Consider the following 19020-nt stretch of genomic DNA (forward strand, 5'->3'; position numbering starts at 1 on the left):
ACAATCTCCCCGTAGCTAGGACCTTGCCTCCTCATTCGTACCCCCTATACTTACTGTCAGACTTAGAACCATGATAGAAGGTGTTACTCCTACTGATGTCAAGAAGTTCATCCAACCAAACTCAACTGCCAAGAACATCATATGTGGTCATCTGACCAAAGGACAGTATGGTCGTGTGAGTGCTCTGGAAACTGCGAAGCTAGTGTGGGACTGGCTCTCCATGGTCAATGAAGGCGTCTCAACACAGAGAGATTCAAGGATCAGTGTTCTTCACAATATCTTCAACCGCTTCAAGATAAATGACAATGAGAATGTCCAACTCACATTTGATCACCTCACTGACATCACAAATGAGCTTCATGCACTCGGCGCCACTGAGATCACCAAGCATGAAATCGTCAAGACACTTCTAAGATCTCTTGACATCTCATTTGACACCCTGGCCCTGATGATTCAAGAGCGCCCTGACTTCAAGACTCTCGATGCGTCTGGTATACTTGAGAGGTTCAACACACATGAGTTCCAACTATCTGAGAAAAGAGATATCTATGGTCCCAACTATGGACGTACTCGTGCTTTGAAGGCAAAGGCTGTCTCCTCATCTAAAGAAGAATCTGACTGCAGTTCTGGGGATCCTAAAGATATTGGAAAGGAGCTTGCTATGCTTGTGAAGAAGTTCCAGAAGTTCGCCAAGAAGAAAGACTTCAGAAAGTCTTCAAGATCCAGCTCAGGAAATGATGAAGCTTACTCTCGTGATCACAAGAAGAGAACCTGTCACAAGTGCCAGAAACCTGGTCACTACATCTCTGAGTGTCCACAGTGGGACAATGAGACAAAGAAGAAGAAGAAGAGCAAGGAATATGATTCTGATGACAAGAAGAAAAAGAAATCCTCAAAGTCTTTTTCCAAGTCCTCATCAAAGTCTTCATCACACAAGAAGAGCTCATCAAGCAAAGCTCGTGCATTTGTTGGCAAGGAGATGGATTCAGAGGAGGAGTCTCCATTTGAGGAGGCAGAGGTGGAATCTGAAGAGGAATTTGATTCTGGAGTAGCAAGTCTGGCTCTAGCTTCTGTGTATGTCGCCAAGTCCATCTTCAACACTGAACACAATGGCCTCGTCACCAACGCTGATGCTAAGGATGAGGATGACTCTGCTCCCACCTACTGCTTCATGGCACGTGGTGCCAAGGATATGACACCAAAGGCTTCAGAATGGATTATGGATAGTGGTTGCACCAACCACATGATTGGTGATCGAAGTCTTCTGATGGATTCAACCCTACGCCCGTATGATAAAAGTCACATCAGATTTGCTGACACTGGTAAAAGCAAGGTATTGGGTCTTGGTAGAGTTGCAATCTCAAAGGATCAGCACATGGATAAAGTGATGCTTGTTGAATCCCTTGGTTTCAACTTAATGTCTGTCTCAATGCTATGTGATTCGAACATGATTGTGATATTTGGAAAATATCGTTGCCTTGTCCTTATGGAATCTGACAAATCTCTAGTATTTGAAGGGTATTGAAAAGATGATCTGTATATGGTAGATTTCTCAGCAGGACCACAGTTAGCCGTATGTCTTCTAGCAAAAGCTTCAGAGTGCTGGCTCTGGTATCGGAGGCTAGGACATGCGGGCATGAGAAACTTGTACACTCTTGCAAAGAAGAATCGTGTAGTGGGTATCGAGGGCGTCAAGTTCAAGAAGGATCATCTGTGTGGTGCTTGTGACGCTGGGAAGATGACTAGGGCCAAGCATCCCTCGAAGACAATCATGACGACATCACAACCCTTCGAGCTGCTTCACATGGACTTATTCGGCCCTACTCACTACTCTACTCTTACTACCACTGCTTGTCTCTATGGCTTCGTCATTGTTGATGATTACTCAAGATATACATGGGTGCATATAATCCTCTACAAGACTGAAGTGCAGGATGTCTTCAGACGATTCACCAATCGTGCCATGACAAACTATGGCGTCAAGATCAAGAACATCAGAAGTGACAACGACACATAATTCAAGAACACCGGCCTTGACACTTATCTTGATACACTGGGCATCACTCATGAGTTTTTAGTACACACCTCAGCAGAATGGTATTGTGGAGCGCAAGAACAGAACCCTCATTGAGATGGCTCGGATGATGCTTGATGAGTACAAGATTCCAAGGAAGTTCTGGCCTGAAGCCATCGATACTGCATGCCATGTCATCAACCGTGTTTATCTTCACAAGCTTCTAAAGAAGACATCATATGAGCTACTAACTGGTAAGAAGCCAAACGTCAGTTACTTCAGAGTATTTGGTGCTAAGTGCTAGATCAAGGATCCACATCACACTTCAAAATTTGCACCGAAAGCATATGAAGGTTTTATGCTTGGATACGGAAAGGATTCACACTCCTACAGAGTCTTCAACCTCTTTCACTATAAAGTGGTTGAAACTATGGATGTGCGGTTCGATGAGACTAACGGCTCGCAAAGAGAGCATTTGCCAAATATGCTAGATGAAGTCCCTCCTAGTGAATCTATCAAGCTCATGGGTACTGGAGAAATGATACCTTCAGAAGCTCAGGCTAAAGACGAACTCATCATTGCACCAAGTCAACCTGAAGACAACACTCAGGTTGAAGTCAATGCCGAAGTTGATGACAATGATCTGCAAGGGCAAAATCTTCGTCCAGTTCATCCCCGTGTTGCAAATGAAGTACATATTGAGAAGATAATTGATAGCATCAATGCACCTGGTCCACTCACTCGTTCAAGAGCAACACAACTAGCAAATTTCTGTGGGCACTTTGCATTTGTCTCTATATCTGAACCCAAGAAAGTTGCTGAAGCCTTTATGGAACCTAAATGGATTCAGGCTATGCAAGAAGAGCTTCATCAGTTCGAGCTGAACAATGTATGGGAACTGGTCAAGCGTCCTGATCCTCGCAAGCACAATATCATTGGCACCAAATGGATCTATCGCAACAAACAAGATGAGCATGGTCAAGTTGTCAGAAACAAGGCTCGTCTAGTTTCTCAAGGCTACACTCAAGTAGAAGGAATTGACTTCGATGAAACATTTGCTCCCGTGGCAAGGCTTGAAGCCATACGCATACTGCTAGCCTATGCCAACCACCACAACATCCTTCTGTACCAAATGGATGTGAAGAGTGCCTTCCTCAATGGCAAGATTGAAGAAGAAGTGTATGTTGCACAACCACCTGGCTTTGAAGATCCAAAACATCCTGATATGGTATACAAGCTCAACAAGGCACTGTATGGCCTCAAACAAGCTCCTCGCGCTTGGTATGACACACTCAAAGACTTCCTGAAGAGCAAAGGCTTCAAACCTGGTTCTCTAGATCCGACACTCTTCACGAAGACATATGACGGTGAATTGTTTGTGTGCCAAATCTATGTGGATGACATTATCTTCGACTGCAGTGACAAGAGAGAAAGTGATGAGTTTGGGCACATGATGCAAGAGCAATATCAGATGTACATGATGGGTGAGCTGAAGTTTTTTCCTTGGTCTTCAAATCTGTCAGCAGAGGAATGGCATCTTCATATCACAAGAGAAATACCTCAAAGATTGCCTGAGGAAGTTTGGAATGCAAGACTGCAAAGGATACACGACGCCAATGCCAACCAAAAGTCATCTGGGTCCTGACGAGAATGGTAAAGAGTTCGATCAAAAGGTATACCGCTCCATGATTAGTTCTTTACTTTACTTATGTGCATCTAGGCGAGATATAATGCTTAGCGTTTGCATGTGTGCCTTATTCCAAGCGGCACCAAAGGAGTCTCATCACCTAGCGGTGAAGCGAATACTTCGATATTTGGCTTATTTTTCATAGGATTATGGTATCCAAAGGGCTCAACATTTGATCTGATTGGATATTCTGATGCTGATTATGCTGGTGACAAGGTTGATCATAAGTCCACTTCAGGAACATGTCACTTTATCGGTCGATCACTTGTCTGTTGGTCTTCAAAGAAGCAGAACTGTGTATCACTCTCCACTGCTGAATCTGAATACATTGCTGCTGGATTGTGCTATGCTCAGCTTCTATGGATGAAGCAAACTCTTAAGGACTATGGCATCAACACGAAGAATGTACCACTCTTCTATGACAATGAAAGTGCCATCAAGCTTTCCAAGAATCCAGTTCAGCACTCAAGACAAAGCACATTCAGATCCATCATCACTTTCTCAGAGATCATGTCAACAAGGAAGATATTGATATCATTCACGTCAACACTGAAGAGCAATTGGCAGATATCTTCACTAAGCCCTTGGATGAGAAAAGGTTTTGCAAGTTGCGGTGTGAGGTAAATATCTTAGAATCCTCAAATGTCCTATAATTGGACACACATCCTAATGCTTATGCATGTTGACGACTTAGGTGTGCAACACACGAAGTAACATATATCTTTACCCTCTGAGTGTGAATACATTAATGCGGAATCTGACTTCGGAGCGCCACGATAATTGTGCCCCGTGTCTGGGTCTAATACTTTGTATACAGTGGGTAATGCCACCACCAAATTCTTATTGAAGCATTTCTCTTGGCGTTACGTTTGCATAGTCTTCGCATTTGGTTTGTCTTCAACATTGATTTGTCTTCATGATTTATCTTCATAATGTTGAGTTGGTCTATATATATATATTTGAGTTCTGTCCTCTACAGCATTCACTTATAGCTATGTCTTCATTCTTGAATTTTTATTGATCTAAGTGAATGTGATCCGCCCTAACCTATTCTGTGCTTCTACCTCAATTCTATGTGTCCAAATCATATGCATTCTATTGAAACCTGTCGATTGTCTTCTCTATGTCCTTGTCAGCAGAGGACAATCTGACAAACATTTAATCTATTTTAATGCTGGATCCTTACTGCCTGAAAATTGGAGAAGCTAGAATGACCACCCGACAATCCAGGCGTGCGTGGGAACATGGAACAACTTTCAATGAGTTGCATGCATGCCACGTGTCTCTCAGATGTGAACCACCAGGGGCACCTGCGTAATTGCGCTGCGCCGCCCTCATCCATCTTATAAATACTCACCCGTGCGGTCAATATCTGTTCTTCCACCTTGCCACCTCGCACAAACCCTAGCGCCTCCGCTAGCTCGCGTCGACACCGGAGACGAAGCGCTTAGCTGCCGCGACCTCTTCGATGTTATCCTCACGCCGGCCGCGGACCTCATCCTCTCCGCCGCCACTGTAGGTGTCTTCCATCTCCAAGTTAGGGCGCAGGAGATTGAATTGCTCGGCTTGTCTTCCAACCCGTCTAACAGTTCATCCATGATAATTAAATCTTACTTTTTGCTGATTTTTAGATCTGTCCAATCCGTCCACTTCAACCAAAAGTGGTTTCTTCACTTCCAAATCTAGATTTGTTCTTGTCTGCATCTCATACCATGCTAAGTATATTCACTTATGCTTCATAACTAGTTAGATTCCTCACTTGTACTTATTCATGGATTCATACAAATCTGGAACCAACTCTCTCCAAATAAGTGAATGTCTTTGCACTATGAGGTCAATGTCTTCTAAACTGATTTATCTTCAAAATCTTCTGAGAATGCATATGACCTCTTCCCCTTCCCTTGCATCTCTAATGCTGTCATAGGTACATGTCCGTGGGAGAATCCCTTGGTTCTCATAGTCTGCAATCATTTGCAGAATACTTACAACGTCATATTGAATCACCTAAAGCCAGTTCTTGTCTGACCAGCAGACGGATGTCATTCACTGTGCTGAAGCCAATCAGCCTGAATATCATGCCTTCAGAGAAGTCTGCACGGAAGGGTGGCAGGCAGCACCGAGGCAACACAACACTTGATCTGCCCCCTGAGTTGTATGAACTATACAAGTCCGATCGAGAAGAAAACTACAACCATCGCAAGAACCGGATTCAGTGGATCTGAAGATATTGGGCTGAGCAATGGTTCAAGTACTGGTTTGTCACGCCTGAATATGGTAAAAAGAACGCCATCAAGCACCCATGGGGTGACTGTCTATATCGCAGCTTGGTGCCGAAGAGCAAGGCTGAAGCCATTGTGCAAGAATTCTATCCTTGCATGGTCAGAGGACCATAGCCTGAGAATGCCGACCCATCTTCTCTATTATGGTGTCGTGATGACAATCTTTTCAAGTGCAACTATCAGTTTGCTAAAGATCAGCTGCCAAGAACAAAAAGGATTTTGGCCTCAACTTCAACCCTAGCCCCTCTGCTACCAGATCTGATGGGATATGTGAAGCAAATGGGAACAGAATCGGCCCCTTTGCCAATTTTGAAGGGCTTCCGTCTCACATTGCTGCTCAGAGAGCAGCTGTGGAGCAATCTGATGGTGAAGCTGATACTGAAGATGCTCCCTCGCCTCCTAAGGAAAAGAAGAAGAAGAAGGCAAAAGCTTTAAAGCCATCTTCTTCACCAAAAGCTTCAACAAGGAAGACTCTAAAGACTGCATCGCCTGAATCCAGTGTGCAGTTTGAAGACTTATCTCGCGTGTCCAAGAGGACCAAGAAGCCATTGCCCAAGAAGACCACTAGGCAACCTCTCACTCCGTTTGCTGCTCTGTGCAATGAAGATGAAGCCATTGATCTGTCCAGTGACGAAGATCTTGGTGATAATGCTCTGGAAATGCTTATCAAGAACAAGCAAGAGGCAGAAATCTTCAACGATATGCCCCTCTTTGATGTCGATATTCTGAATAACTTCATCGATGAGTGCTTCGACAACCAGGACATCAATATTGATGATCTTCAGCTCCCTGTGGACGTAAGCGTCACCTTTCATGGAGCCATTGCTGGTGAAGTGGCCTTGGCTTAGAAAATTGTTGAGCTGAAGAACAAGATTGATTATGAGAATCCTCACTTCAAGAAGAACATGGCCAAGCTCAGCGTGGCAAATGTTAAAATTTTCAAGAAGATGCTAAATGAACTCAAGGAGGAGTTCCACAAGAAACGCACTGAAGCTAAAGGCTCAAGGCAGGGCATGAAGTATCTCGCTGATAAATGCGTTCATGCCCACAATGAAGCTGAGAAGCGAAAAGCTCTTGGGCGCCTGGCATTGATCCCAGGATGGCTGCCAAGAAGAAGAAGTTTGCTGAGACCCAAACTGCACCAAGGCAGGAAGAACCTCGCATTTTCTTCCCTGCCAGTATGGCAACTCGAAGCGTAAGGTCCCCTCAGCTGCTTCTGAACTGAAGAAGATGAGAGCAGCTGAAGCTGAAGCCAAGAAGCGCAAGCACAAGGACGTATTTGACGATGCTCCTTCCAAGAAGAAGCTGAAGACTAAGGGAACTAACTCTTCACAGAAAGGGCATGCTGCGGCCTCTCAGCCACTCATTGTTGAACCCATCTCAGTTGCTCCTCCAGCCTGCTTCCACAGAGGCTCATGAAGGACAAGTTCCAGCTGTTGACCCCAACGCAGCTGAAGACATTGGTCACAAAGACAATGTTTTTGATGATGAAGTCCTTCCTCAAATCGAGCATCAGTTGGTATCATCGCCTGCTCCTACGAGCAGCGAATACGTTAGCATTGGTCGTCCATTGACACCAATTGCTCAAGATGATACATGGGATGAGCGCCCGCAAGAAGAAACTCCAGTTCATGACGAAACACCCCGCACTCCACCAGTGCAAGTCACCAACCCAGTGGTGAATGACAATGACTACATGGAGACCAATCCATCACCAAAGGCGTCGCCCGTGTTCCAGCGGCTTCACAAAGGTCTCAGGCCATCGCTCTCCATGTCAACCATCCCAGAAGAAGATTCACAACAATCCAGTTCAGTGGCACATCAAGTGTTCCCTGAAGAGAATCCTTCTACGATGGTTCCTGAGTCTGAAGCCAACGCTGCTGAAGACATTCCGGCTGCATCAGCTGATGAAGAAGAAAAGAAGAGAAGAGAGAGTTTCCACACCCCCTTCCCTAGATCAAGTCATTCTCGAGGAGAATGTGATTGTGCAAGATCCTCCGGTCGTTGACCATATGGAGGTTGAGAACAATGAGGCTGCCACAAACACTGCTGAAGCCAATGATCCTGTATTGGCTGAAGATCATGTGGAGCCTGAAGCTAATGTTGTGCCTGAAGCCAATGTGAATCCTGTCGCTTCTGTCACGTCGGTCCCCACTGACGGTGTTGTTCAACCCCCAAGGCCTCACACTATGGAAATGGCTTACAACCATGATATGGAGTTGGTCACTGTTCATTGGCCCATCCTGGTTCCTCCCACTGGTCCCGGACCGCAGTATGATTATCATGTGCAGCAGCGACCACAAGCACAGAAGCCTAATCCAAGACTGCCAAGACTTCCAGGTGCTACTACATCACTAGGATCTTTGAGTGTCAACAGCTTCAGAGCACACAACACCTTCTTTGATAGTGACAAGAATCCATACTCAAAGCCAAGGATCTCTTTAGATCGCTTCTGGAACCATCAACAACGTAGCTATTACTCCTGTGTACTCTAAAATCAAGAGAGAATCTTTCCTCACATGCGCCTTGATTGTGAAGCTATGGTTGGGCTCCCCTATCTTGAAGAAGCTCTGGATTGCTTTCGGGATGCTGGCCTGCTGGAATATTTCATAGCCAAATAGCACTAGAATGAAGAGCTTCTGCTAAAGTTCTATGAAACTCTTCACATTCGTGGATACAACAGGGATCCGAAGACATGGATCCTTGAGTGGATCTCAGGTGATGTGCACCAAGAAGATAAAGCTCAAGATATCATCGAGCTTACCTCCCTGCCCACTCCAGGTGAATTGTACGGGCCTGGTTGTCAGCACTACACAGAAGGACTGCAGAGCATTTTTAGAGGACTGAACCCAATATGAGTCAGATGCTCAGCATGATGAAGCCATTGCCTCAAGATGCAGAATATCCCAAGGAACTCTTTGTCCAGGACCTCGAGTACTTGCCACGCACAGTCTATCATATATTGAGGCATACTCTATGGCCAATCAAGGGACATTCTTTTGAAGCCCAACTTGGAGGCACTATGAAGACTTTGGTATTCTATATTATCAATGGCATCAGATTCAACTCCCAGGATTTCTTCATCAGACAACTTGTTGCATCTAGGATTGATCTGTTTGGCCTGAAGTTTTATGCTCCATGGGGAATGCGCCTAATCAAACTTCACTCTACTATCAACTATCAGCCTTCAACATGCAATCATCTTGTATTTATACCTGAGGTTGATCTGTGAGTTGAAGCCATCTACCCCGAGCCTGCCAAGGAGCCGACATATCTTCTTATTGGTGATCATCAAAGCTTCACACAGCCCATAGAAGGTGTTCATGTTCCGAATGTTGCTGTTCTTGCTTATCCTCTGGCTGACAATGTGCGTATGCCTCATCGAGCAAATACCGAAGCCACTGCCAGTACAATTGCTCAAAGGCCTCGGTAGCATTCTCATATACTCAATGACCGACAGCTGCTTGTGACCTTACATCAGAAGTAGGACAAGCACCATGACTGGCTGAAGCGTCAGATGCATAGTCTCTTGGTGGATGTCAATCGCATTCGCAATCTGGCCACCAAGAACTCATTTGTTGCCCATGAGAATGCACGACGGTCCTGGAAGAGCCTCACTCTGTTGTCTTCTGAAGACGATCTTCGAGCAGATGGCTTCACCAAAAGCTTCAAGTTTGATTCCAGGCCTCCACCAAATGCAAGCTGGCGCCGCACTCCCTCACTTGAAGATTCTGAGTATTCATCTTCGGCTGCAACTGTTGTTGCGAATGTCGTCGATGAAGAAAATGATGCCACTTCACCGACCATGGCTATGCTGCATCTCGACTCTGCACCAGGCCCTTATGCACCACCAAACTCCAACGTCGACCCTACTCCACCATCTGCTCCTTCTGGGAACGAGTAGATGCTCTATGTCTTCAAACCTTTTTGGTCATTACTGACAAAAGGGGGAGAAGCATATGAGTTGATAGTCTTCAAGCGGGTCCTTATGGGTGGCTGCATTATTTTGCTAAGTTTTTACTACTCTCGTCTTTTGATGCATTTGTTTCTCCGAGTTGTAACACTTAAACACGATGGTCGTCTGCTACTTTTTCTGCTACTCTATGTTGCGATGATAAATTCCGCATGAAGTCATTCTGCAGACGTCCATTTTCCATTATGCATATCATTATATTCATCATCCTTCTATATGCATAATGTATTGTCTTCACACTTTGAAGATGGCCTCCATAGAGCAAAACCTGCCATGTGCATTTGCATTCAAAAGCAAATCATTTATATGCACATCTTCAGGGGGAGCCTCGTTATATGTATGAAGACAATACTCACAACACTAAACTTTCACGTAAGTTTATCCCCGTTGAAAACTTCAACCAGTTTGTCATCAATCACCAAAAAGGGGGAGATTGTAAGTGCATCTAGTGCCACCCCTAGTTGGTTTTGCAATATTGACGTCAAACTTGGTTGAGGGACTAATGTGTTTGTGAGAATTGCAGGATAACACAGGTAGTAGTCCCATATTGATTTGTTTTACCTATGATGACCCCTAAAAATGTGTGAAGACATTGAAGACAATGGTGGTCTGTGAAGATATTCACATTGAAGACTATGATAGGAGAAAACATCGCATGAAGACTATGGAGTGCGAAGACATAGTTGTTTCGTAGTTTCCTTTTCTTCTTTGTTGAGTCATAGGAACCACCGTAATGTTAAGTGGGGTCCAAGTGAAAAAAGTCAGAGTGACTAATGTGATGCTCAACCAAATCCTATGTCTTCGAGCAAAGACAATGAGAGCAAATCTTTTCTAGAGCTGGATGAGTCAGCTTTGCTTGTAGCCCAAGCTAAGCTGCCGCGTGTGTTTGAAATCTGACCGTTGGACACGTGTCAATTCCTTAGTGATCCAGGGTCATTTTGGACAAATCATGTCGGGTTGCCTCCTGGCTATAAATAGCCCACCCCCTACACCATAAATTGGTGTCTGATTAGAGTTAGTGCACAACTTTTGTCGTTTGAGAGCAACCCACCTCCGAAGCCTTTGAGAGAGTAATCCTTGCGAGGACAAAGCCCAAAACACCCAGAGACAAAGAGTGTTAGGCATCACTAAAGTCTTTCTGTCCGCGTGATCTGAAGACTTATTACACTTGATGGCTGTGAATCCTCCAGCTGGTTAGGCGTTGCGTTCTGAGCATCCAAGAGTCATTGTGGATTGTCGGTGAACGAAGTCTGTGAAGGTTTGGATGTCTCCCTTGAAGACTTACCAGAGTGATTGGGCGAGGACTAAGTGTTCTTAGCTCAAGGGGAATAAGGTGAAGACGCGGTCTTATGAGTTGAATCTCAGCCTCCCTAACCAAACGTACAGTTGTCACAACAACTGGAACTAGTCCAACAAACCCCTTGTCCTCTCCGAGCAACTGGTTCTATCCGTGCTCTCTCTTTACTTTCAGTTTGTCTTCGTGAAGTCTTTGCCCACTTGCCTGATCTGATTGACTTCATTGCGTGAAGACTATTTACTGTTTGGCTTCATACTATCTTCCATCCTGATCCATACTACCCAGCTGCTGATAGTCTTCGTGCTTTCACTACATTGCTTACTTGACTATGGCTTGTCTAGTGTACTCTACCTTCCTCTGCATGTCAATAGGTTCATTTCTATTGTTTTTCTTCAAAGCACCCCTGTTTTCAAGACTTTCATAAAAATCACCTATTCACCCCCCCCTCTAGTCGAATACTAGCACTTTCACCTGGCCAGAGGTTGGAGTAGAGTAGGGCGGTGAGGCCTGCGTGGCAGCAGAGCCGACCACGAGAGGTAGGAGCAGGCGGCATGACCGGCGCCGGTTTGGGCGACTGCAGCAAGAAGACGAGAGGTTGAAGAAGCACTACGACCGTTGGATGGACATCATACGGTCACGAGAGCTAGAATCGTTCATATTGACTAAGTTGACAAAGCCCTCCGTCCGCATCAACTTAGTAGGCCCACAAGTCAGCCTCGCACTATGGTGGGTCCCAGCTAGTAGGGGGAGTATTCTTTTTTGTGCATAATAAGGAGGAACTTCCTTGCATGCGAAGATATAGCTGCTGGGTCCGAGCTGTTAGTGGGAGGAACGTTTTTTTCACAAAATACAGAGGCCCTTCCGATGGGTCCTAGCTATCAGGTGGAGGAATAATTATTTTGCGCGTAATAAGGAGGCACTTCTTGCGTGCGACCGAGGACCCAGTTGTCAGCCTCTCCACATACAGTCCTCTTTCGATGGATATCGTTCGTTGACCACATTAACCACGCCGCGCCGAGAGCACCAGGGGGATGGGCAACGACGAGGCCTAGGAAGGGAATGACCCGGAGCCAGGGAAGACTCGACAGTGGTTTCCCACGCGGTTGGGAGGACGAGGGTTTACTGGTTCGACTGCCATCGCCGGAAAATAACAGGAGGTGTGGGTGAGTAGAGGAATGGCCTGGCCAGCGATGGAGTAGGGTGGGGTGGTGCATCCTGTGCAGCAGCACAGCCGACCATGGGAGGTGGGAGCAGGTAGTCCCACCGGCACTGGTTTGGGTGGCCGGAGCAAGAAGATAAGATATTGAAGAAGCAGCACGACCGTTGGATTAACATCCCACGGTCACTACTGCTAGAATTGTTTGTGGACTAAGTTGACAAAGCCTTTCGTACATGTCAACCTAGTAGACCCACAAATCAGCCTCCAAATCAGTCCCAAATAGCATACCGCCCAGAATTTCTAGCCAAATTCAAATTAATTAAAAAACTAAACATACCTTAATTTAAATCCGAAGAAATTTTACCCACACAAAAACAATGAAATTTAAAATATCAAAATCAGAAAGAAAAAAGTATTTTGGAACTAATTGCATGTTTGTTGTATTTTTTTCATTTTACAGCCCATTTATTATACTTATAGCCCATTTTCTGGGCAAGCCCGAATGCGTCTCTACTCGTCTTGAAAGATTTCCGGCCTAGCAGGGCGTAGAAAAGCAAGTAGGCCTATGTTGGTTATTCTGCAGAAAACAAAAATAGCTGGGCTAGCCATTTTCAGATTGGAAAAAAAGTGGATTGGTCACATGGTAAACATTTGAAACAAAAGCCTGGGCTAGACGGGCCACAGCTCCCGCACAACCCAGTTGATACCCTTCTCCGTCCCGAAAAAAAAGAATTACTTCGCGCGCTGCTGGGTCTCGGGTGTCTGCCGCTCCTTGTGCAGTTATCTCACTTATTTACTATGTTGACAATGGCGTGCGACCCAGATGTCAGGAAACCATCTGGAGGAACCCTTTTTTTCTTGTAACAAAGGAGGCACTTGCTTGCCTACTGCCATGATCCTGGTGGGTCCGTACTGTCATCCTCACCATGTACAGTCATCTCCTTATTACTCTCGGTTGTTGACCATGTTAACAACACCAGAGGGCGGCACCACGGCGAGCAAACCAAGGCGAAACTCTCAATTTTGTCCTCCTTCCATCCTTGCAAAAAAAAGAAAATCAAAGACTTGAGAAGGCGTACAGAACAAGCTAGTGTACTAGTAAAGAGACGTTGCTGAGTTTTTGAAAAAAGAATGACGTGCTCCTGTAGCTGGTTCAAATCCAAACCTAGACTATGACTATATATGGTGCTATGCTACTCTGCGAGTAATGAAACTAACATATCCAACCTTCGCTTCTCCTCTTCTCTACTTACTCTGCCTAACATCAAAAGCTCTGGCCGCAACAACCATGTCCGCTGGCTGCTCGTCCACCTGCTCTTTAACACACAACAACTAGATATGCGCCAAGTCGCCACCCGTACTGTTGCCTGTGGGTCTCATCACACCCCCGCCGGCACACGCACCGCAGCCGGTTGCTCATCGCAACCCGCTACCATTGGTGTGGTGCCACTGCTGCAAATCATGTAGAGTCATCTGTCGCGTCTCAACCACAATCCTCAACCCGGGCCGAGTCTTCTACAAATGCATGAATCATGGGGTAATAATATGTTTAAGTGTTGTTCTGCTGCTTTTAGTTGCTGATTTTTTAATAGTTTGGTTGATGATCTTCCAATTTGATTCATGTAGAAAAGGGAAGATTCGTGTGATTTGTATTTCTGGGAAGCTGCTGATGTGGGGGAATACAACTACACTAATTATTTGGTTAACCAAGGAATCGCAATACCCATAGGTTGGGGTCTTGAACAAGTAATTGAAGGAACAACATAAGAGGAAGATGCAGAGCAGAAGGTTAAAGACGCAGTTCCTCTGACCATGGCCAAGCAACAACTACTGAACGGCCTGGATATCAATGAGGAGATGAAAGACCTTGTGAAGATAATGGGAAAAATCGATGTGCTCTGTATGATGATTGTATCTCTATTTGGAGTGTATGTAGCACTCGTGATGTATTCAGTGGCTATGACATGAGCACTTTGCTGAAACTAGTAATGAATGAAAGCTGTTTAGCAGGCTGGGCGTAGTGTTGTGAACATCTAATGATTTCTATTAACAGAAATCAGGGGTATCCCCTTTTATCATAAATAAATAAATTAGCAGAGGCCTTGCCGGGTCAGCTTTATTTCCATTCAAAGACGTCGAGCAAGTTGCAGTCCAACAACAAACTATGCCATCAAATTCAAGTTTCACAGCTAAATATGAGTACAACTAAACAACAATGTCATCATGTTTTAGTCGTCATACAATCACCAAACACAATTCAACATACATAATAAGTGATGTTCTCACAGCAAAATACTAAACAACAAGTTCATTAGGTTTCTGTTGTCATAGCAAACACAATTTCATATAGTAGATAAAAAAACGTCTTTTGATAGGAAAATACGAAAAAACAATCTAATCATCATCCACAGCAGTAGCGTCAACATCTTTGCCTTGTGTATCAGTCTGAATCGTAATTCCCCACAGTGTCACCATAGCCCGACAGGTAATCATTTTGCCAGCGTCATTGACGTGATGGTTCTCAAAGATATTAGGAACATCTGTGGGATCTTGTACACCAGGAGCAGTGTAAGCATCATCTTGTTGTGCAACTTCACTAAACGAATTTCTCTACTCAAACCTTTGCAATACTTTCCAGTCATTGTTGCGTGCAAATGTGTCTTCCAAGAAAAATATCTGTGTTGCTTGATTTGCCAAAATAAAAGGCTCGTTGGTCTGGTACGCCGCCTTGACATTGATGGATTTGAAATAATCATCAACTCTGGGTTTTGCGATCCTGGAAAATAGGTTATACCAACGATAGCACAACAGAACCACTCACCAATGAACCTCGAAACTGGAGATATACTGCAACTGAACAATGTCTATTATGTTAGCATACATTTCAGTTGTCTCTTTGTCGTACGTATTCATGCTCATGATGGCACTGTTTTGTGTCTTCCTGCCTTCATCGCGTGCAAGGGTGTTGTAGCGCACATCTCCGACAACGCAAGATTCATAATGTCTTACCCGAGTATCGGGACCCATTGCTAGTGCATAAAGGGAATCATCAACTGCCTTCCCATCCTCCCGCGTCTTCTTAACCTTTGGTTAGAAAATAGACAAGCTGATCATCTTATGTAATCAATATATTAAAAAAAACTGACAGTGCAATTCAAAAGCTTACATGGCTCTTGAACCATTTCACAAATCCTGCCATAACCAGTTTGTCAATGTTTCTTGGATTTTGCGGCAGTAACTCCTTTTTGTAGATGCTGCACAACATAGTGATCGCGTCAAACATCTAAATATATAAGAATGTGCTGCAAGTTTAGTAGATTACGATGTATAAGCTGCAGTACTTAGCACTTACTCGATATAAGGTAGAATCTCAGGATAGTTATTCAACACATACCAAACCATTTTGTCCAAATATTTAGGTTTGTCGTCTTGTCGACTCTTCCCTGTAACTCGAACAGAACAATCGAAAACATTGAGCCCGGGATTGTCTTCACCCACCTCTTTGCTAAGCTGATCAACTGTTTCAATGTATTTTGAGCAGATTGTCAACGCTTCTGTAGCAATGTAGGCCTCTACATGGAACACTCGAGTCTAGCTCTGTTCCTAACATAGCCCTTGAAAGTGCCTAGCCTCCTTTCAATAGGGTACATCCAGCCATACTGTACTGGACCTCTAAGTAGTGCATCATCAAGTAGATGAACAACCAAATGCACCATCACATCAAAGAAGCCTGGAGGATATATCTTCTCAAGGTCACATAGGATAGTTGGTATCTTGTCTCTAAGACGCTACAAAGCATCTATTCTGATATTTCCACTGCTGAGTTCCTTGAAGAATTGTCCCAACTCTGCAACTGCTCTGTATAAGTCAGGGCGGCCCAATCCTCTAAGGATAACAGGTAAAACCCTTTTGAAGTAGGACGTGGCAGTCATGAGTTTTCAACCCTTGTACCTTGTTTCCATCTGCACTGACTCTCCTTTCAGGGTTGGAAGCAAATCCATGTGGGAATCTCACATGTGTCAGGACCTTGCATAATTCTTTTCTTTTTACCTTGTCCATGACGTACACAGCTGGTGCCATATCCCGTGGTTTATCTTCATGTTGCACCTACAAATCCTTTCTCATACCCAGGTGTATCAAATCAATCCTAGATTTTAAGGTATCTTTCGTCTTGCCTTCAATATTAAGAAGTGTGCCGATAATGTTGTCACATATATTTTTCTCGATGTGCATCACATCAAGATTATGCCACAGATCCAAATCTTTCCAATACTCCAAGTCCCACAAAGTGGACCTGCGGGTAAATAATAATCTCTCTTCTGCCCTACCATGCTTCCTTTTCCTGCTACCATTATCAGGATGGTTTCCTGGTGTAATATGCCTGACCTTCTCTAATTCCACTTGCATCTCATCGGTGGTGAGCCTCTTTGGTGCATCACGGTTTTCATGCTTTGCATTGAACACATATCTTCGGTATTTTGTAGGACACGACTTGTCCTTGGCAAGGAAACGACGGTGTCCAATGTAATAGATCTTGCTAAGTATTGCGTATGACAACGAATTCCTGTCACAGCAAACACATGCATTATAACCATGTGTCGTTCGCCCTGACATAGTGCCCAAAGCCAGATAATCATGGATGCACCAAATTATAACAACACGTAGAAACTAATCAGCTGGTGGGCTGCTATATAGGTCTCGAGTGAGAACACCCCTCCATAGTTGTTGAAGTTCCTCCACAAGAGGCTCCATGAATAAATCAAAATACTTTCCAGGACTTTTTGGACTTGGGATGAGCAAGGCCATCATGTAGTTTGATTCTTTGGTGCATACATTTGGAGGCATGTTGTAAGGGATGACAAGCACTGGCCACATGCTATATGTGGCGCTCTAGTGGCCAAATGGGTTAAATCCATCTGAAGCTAAGCCAAGTCTCATATTTCTCGGGTCAGCAGCAAATTTTTGGTGTTTGTGATTGAAGTTTTTCCAGTCACTACCATGAGATGGATGGCTCATTACATTCTGATCTTTGTGCTCCTAGTTCCTAGAATGCCACAATACATCCTCTCTTGTTTCAGCATCATGAAACAACATCTGCAATCTTGGTATAATTGGAAAATGTCTCAAAACATTATGAGGAATCCTCTTCACAACATCACCATCTTTCCATCTTGATGATTTGCATTTTGGGCATTCACTTAAGTTGGCATAATCCTTCTAGAACAGAACACAATTATTCTTACAAACATGGATCATATCATATCCAATTCTGACTGCACGAAGGAAAATCTTCATTTTATTGTGGGTGTGTGGCAGCTCAGACGCTTCTTAGAAAGATTTATGGAAAGGAGCCAACATCGCATCGAATGATTTGTTGGTCATCCGCTCAGATGTCTTCACCTGAAGAAAGGTGACCATAGGTGAGAATACTGACAGCTTATTTCCTGGGGTGACAGCCACATTGCATTGTTCCAACATGCGGGCCCACCGTTTTTCTTCTGCAGGTGAAAGTTCATGAAATGCACGAGCATTTTGTAACATTGTTTCAATGTTGGTCAAACTCACTGGCTCCGCCACCACCACCTCCTCCTCCTCTTCCACCTAAGCATCAGGCAGATCAAGATGGTGATCTGCTGCTTCCACATAGTTAGTAACATTGACGTTCACAGCTTCACCATGATGAACCCACCTAGTATATGTGACCGACATTCCATACAAGTGTAGATGATTGTTCACAGCTAACCGGGGTCTTGTAACTGAATTCATACAACTGCTACACGGGCAGAGCACATCTGATTTCGGACCACCGTACTCAGATCTGATAAAGTTCATGAAGTTTTCAACCCCCTCGACATATGCAGCGGAGAATCTTCGAGCAGAAGTAATCCAAGTCTTGTCCATCTATTAGACATACAAATTAGTTCTTCTACTAGATATTATAGGAATAACATATATGATTTTTAATGAAGTCTAGAAAAAAACATCTAGGTCGATGTCTAAAGGTATGGAAAGATATTTGGACAAGCAGATCTAAGTAACGAAATATATGGTAAAGCTAATTCAGTAAACAGATTTGAGTGCTAAATTATGGTGAGCTGTTTCAGCAGTCAATGAGGTAGAGCACACAGCCATCGAAGGCCCTCTCAGCAACAAAGATTGAGTATAAAACGGTGTAGAGCTATTTCACCTAACAAATTGGCTACTAGAGCATGGCAATCTACGTCACAATAAATATATGGCAGGATATTTTAGCAACTAATCGGGTGTGGCATGCCATCTCAGCTAAGCAGATTGAGTGCAGAACAGGGCAAGGAAGCTTCTTAAGCAAAGCATATTGACTATAAACCACTTCGGCAAACAGTGAGATTAATAGTGTCTATCATCTAACATTTAGTGCTACTCCCACATGGACGGGGCCTCAATCTAGAGTGCACGTACTGTGGGAGAAGCTGACCACCGTGCGTCTCCACAAGAACATCACCAGCGGTGGCGGCGCGGCTAGAGGACGACAGTCTACGAGAGAGTACTGTGGGAGCGAGAGGATCGTTGTGCGTCCCCTCGACGAACCACGACGCCGATGTATCGGTGTGGCAGGGAGGGCGGCTTTGGCG

This window comes from Triticum dicoccoides, chromosome 3B (assembly GCF_002162155.2).
Source record: "Triticum dicoccoides isolate Atlit2015 ecotype Zavitan chromosome 3B, WEW_v2.0, whole genome shotgun sequence".
Lineage (NCBI taxonomy): Eukaryota > Viridiplantae > Streptophyta > Magnoliopsida > Poales > Poaceae > Triticum > Triticum dicoccoides.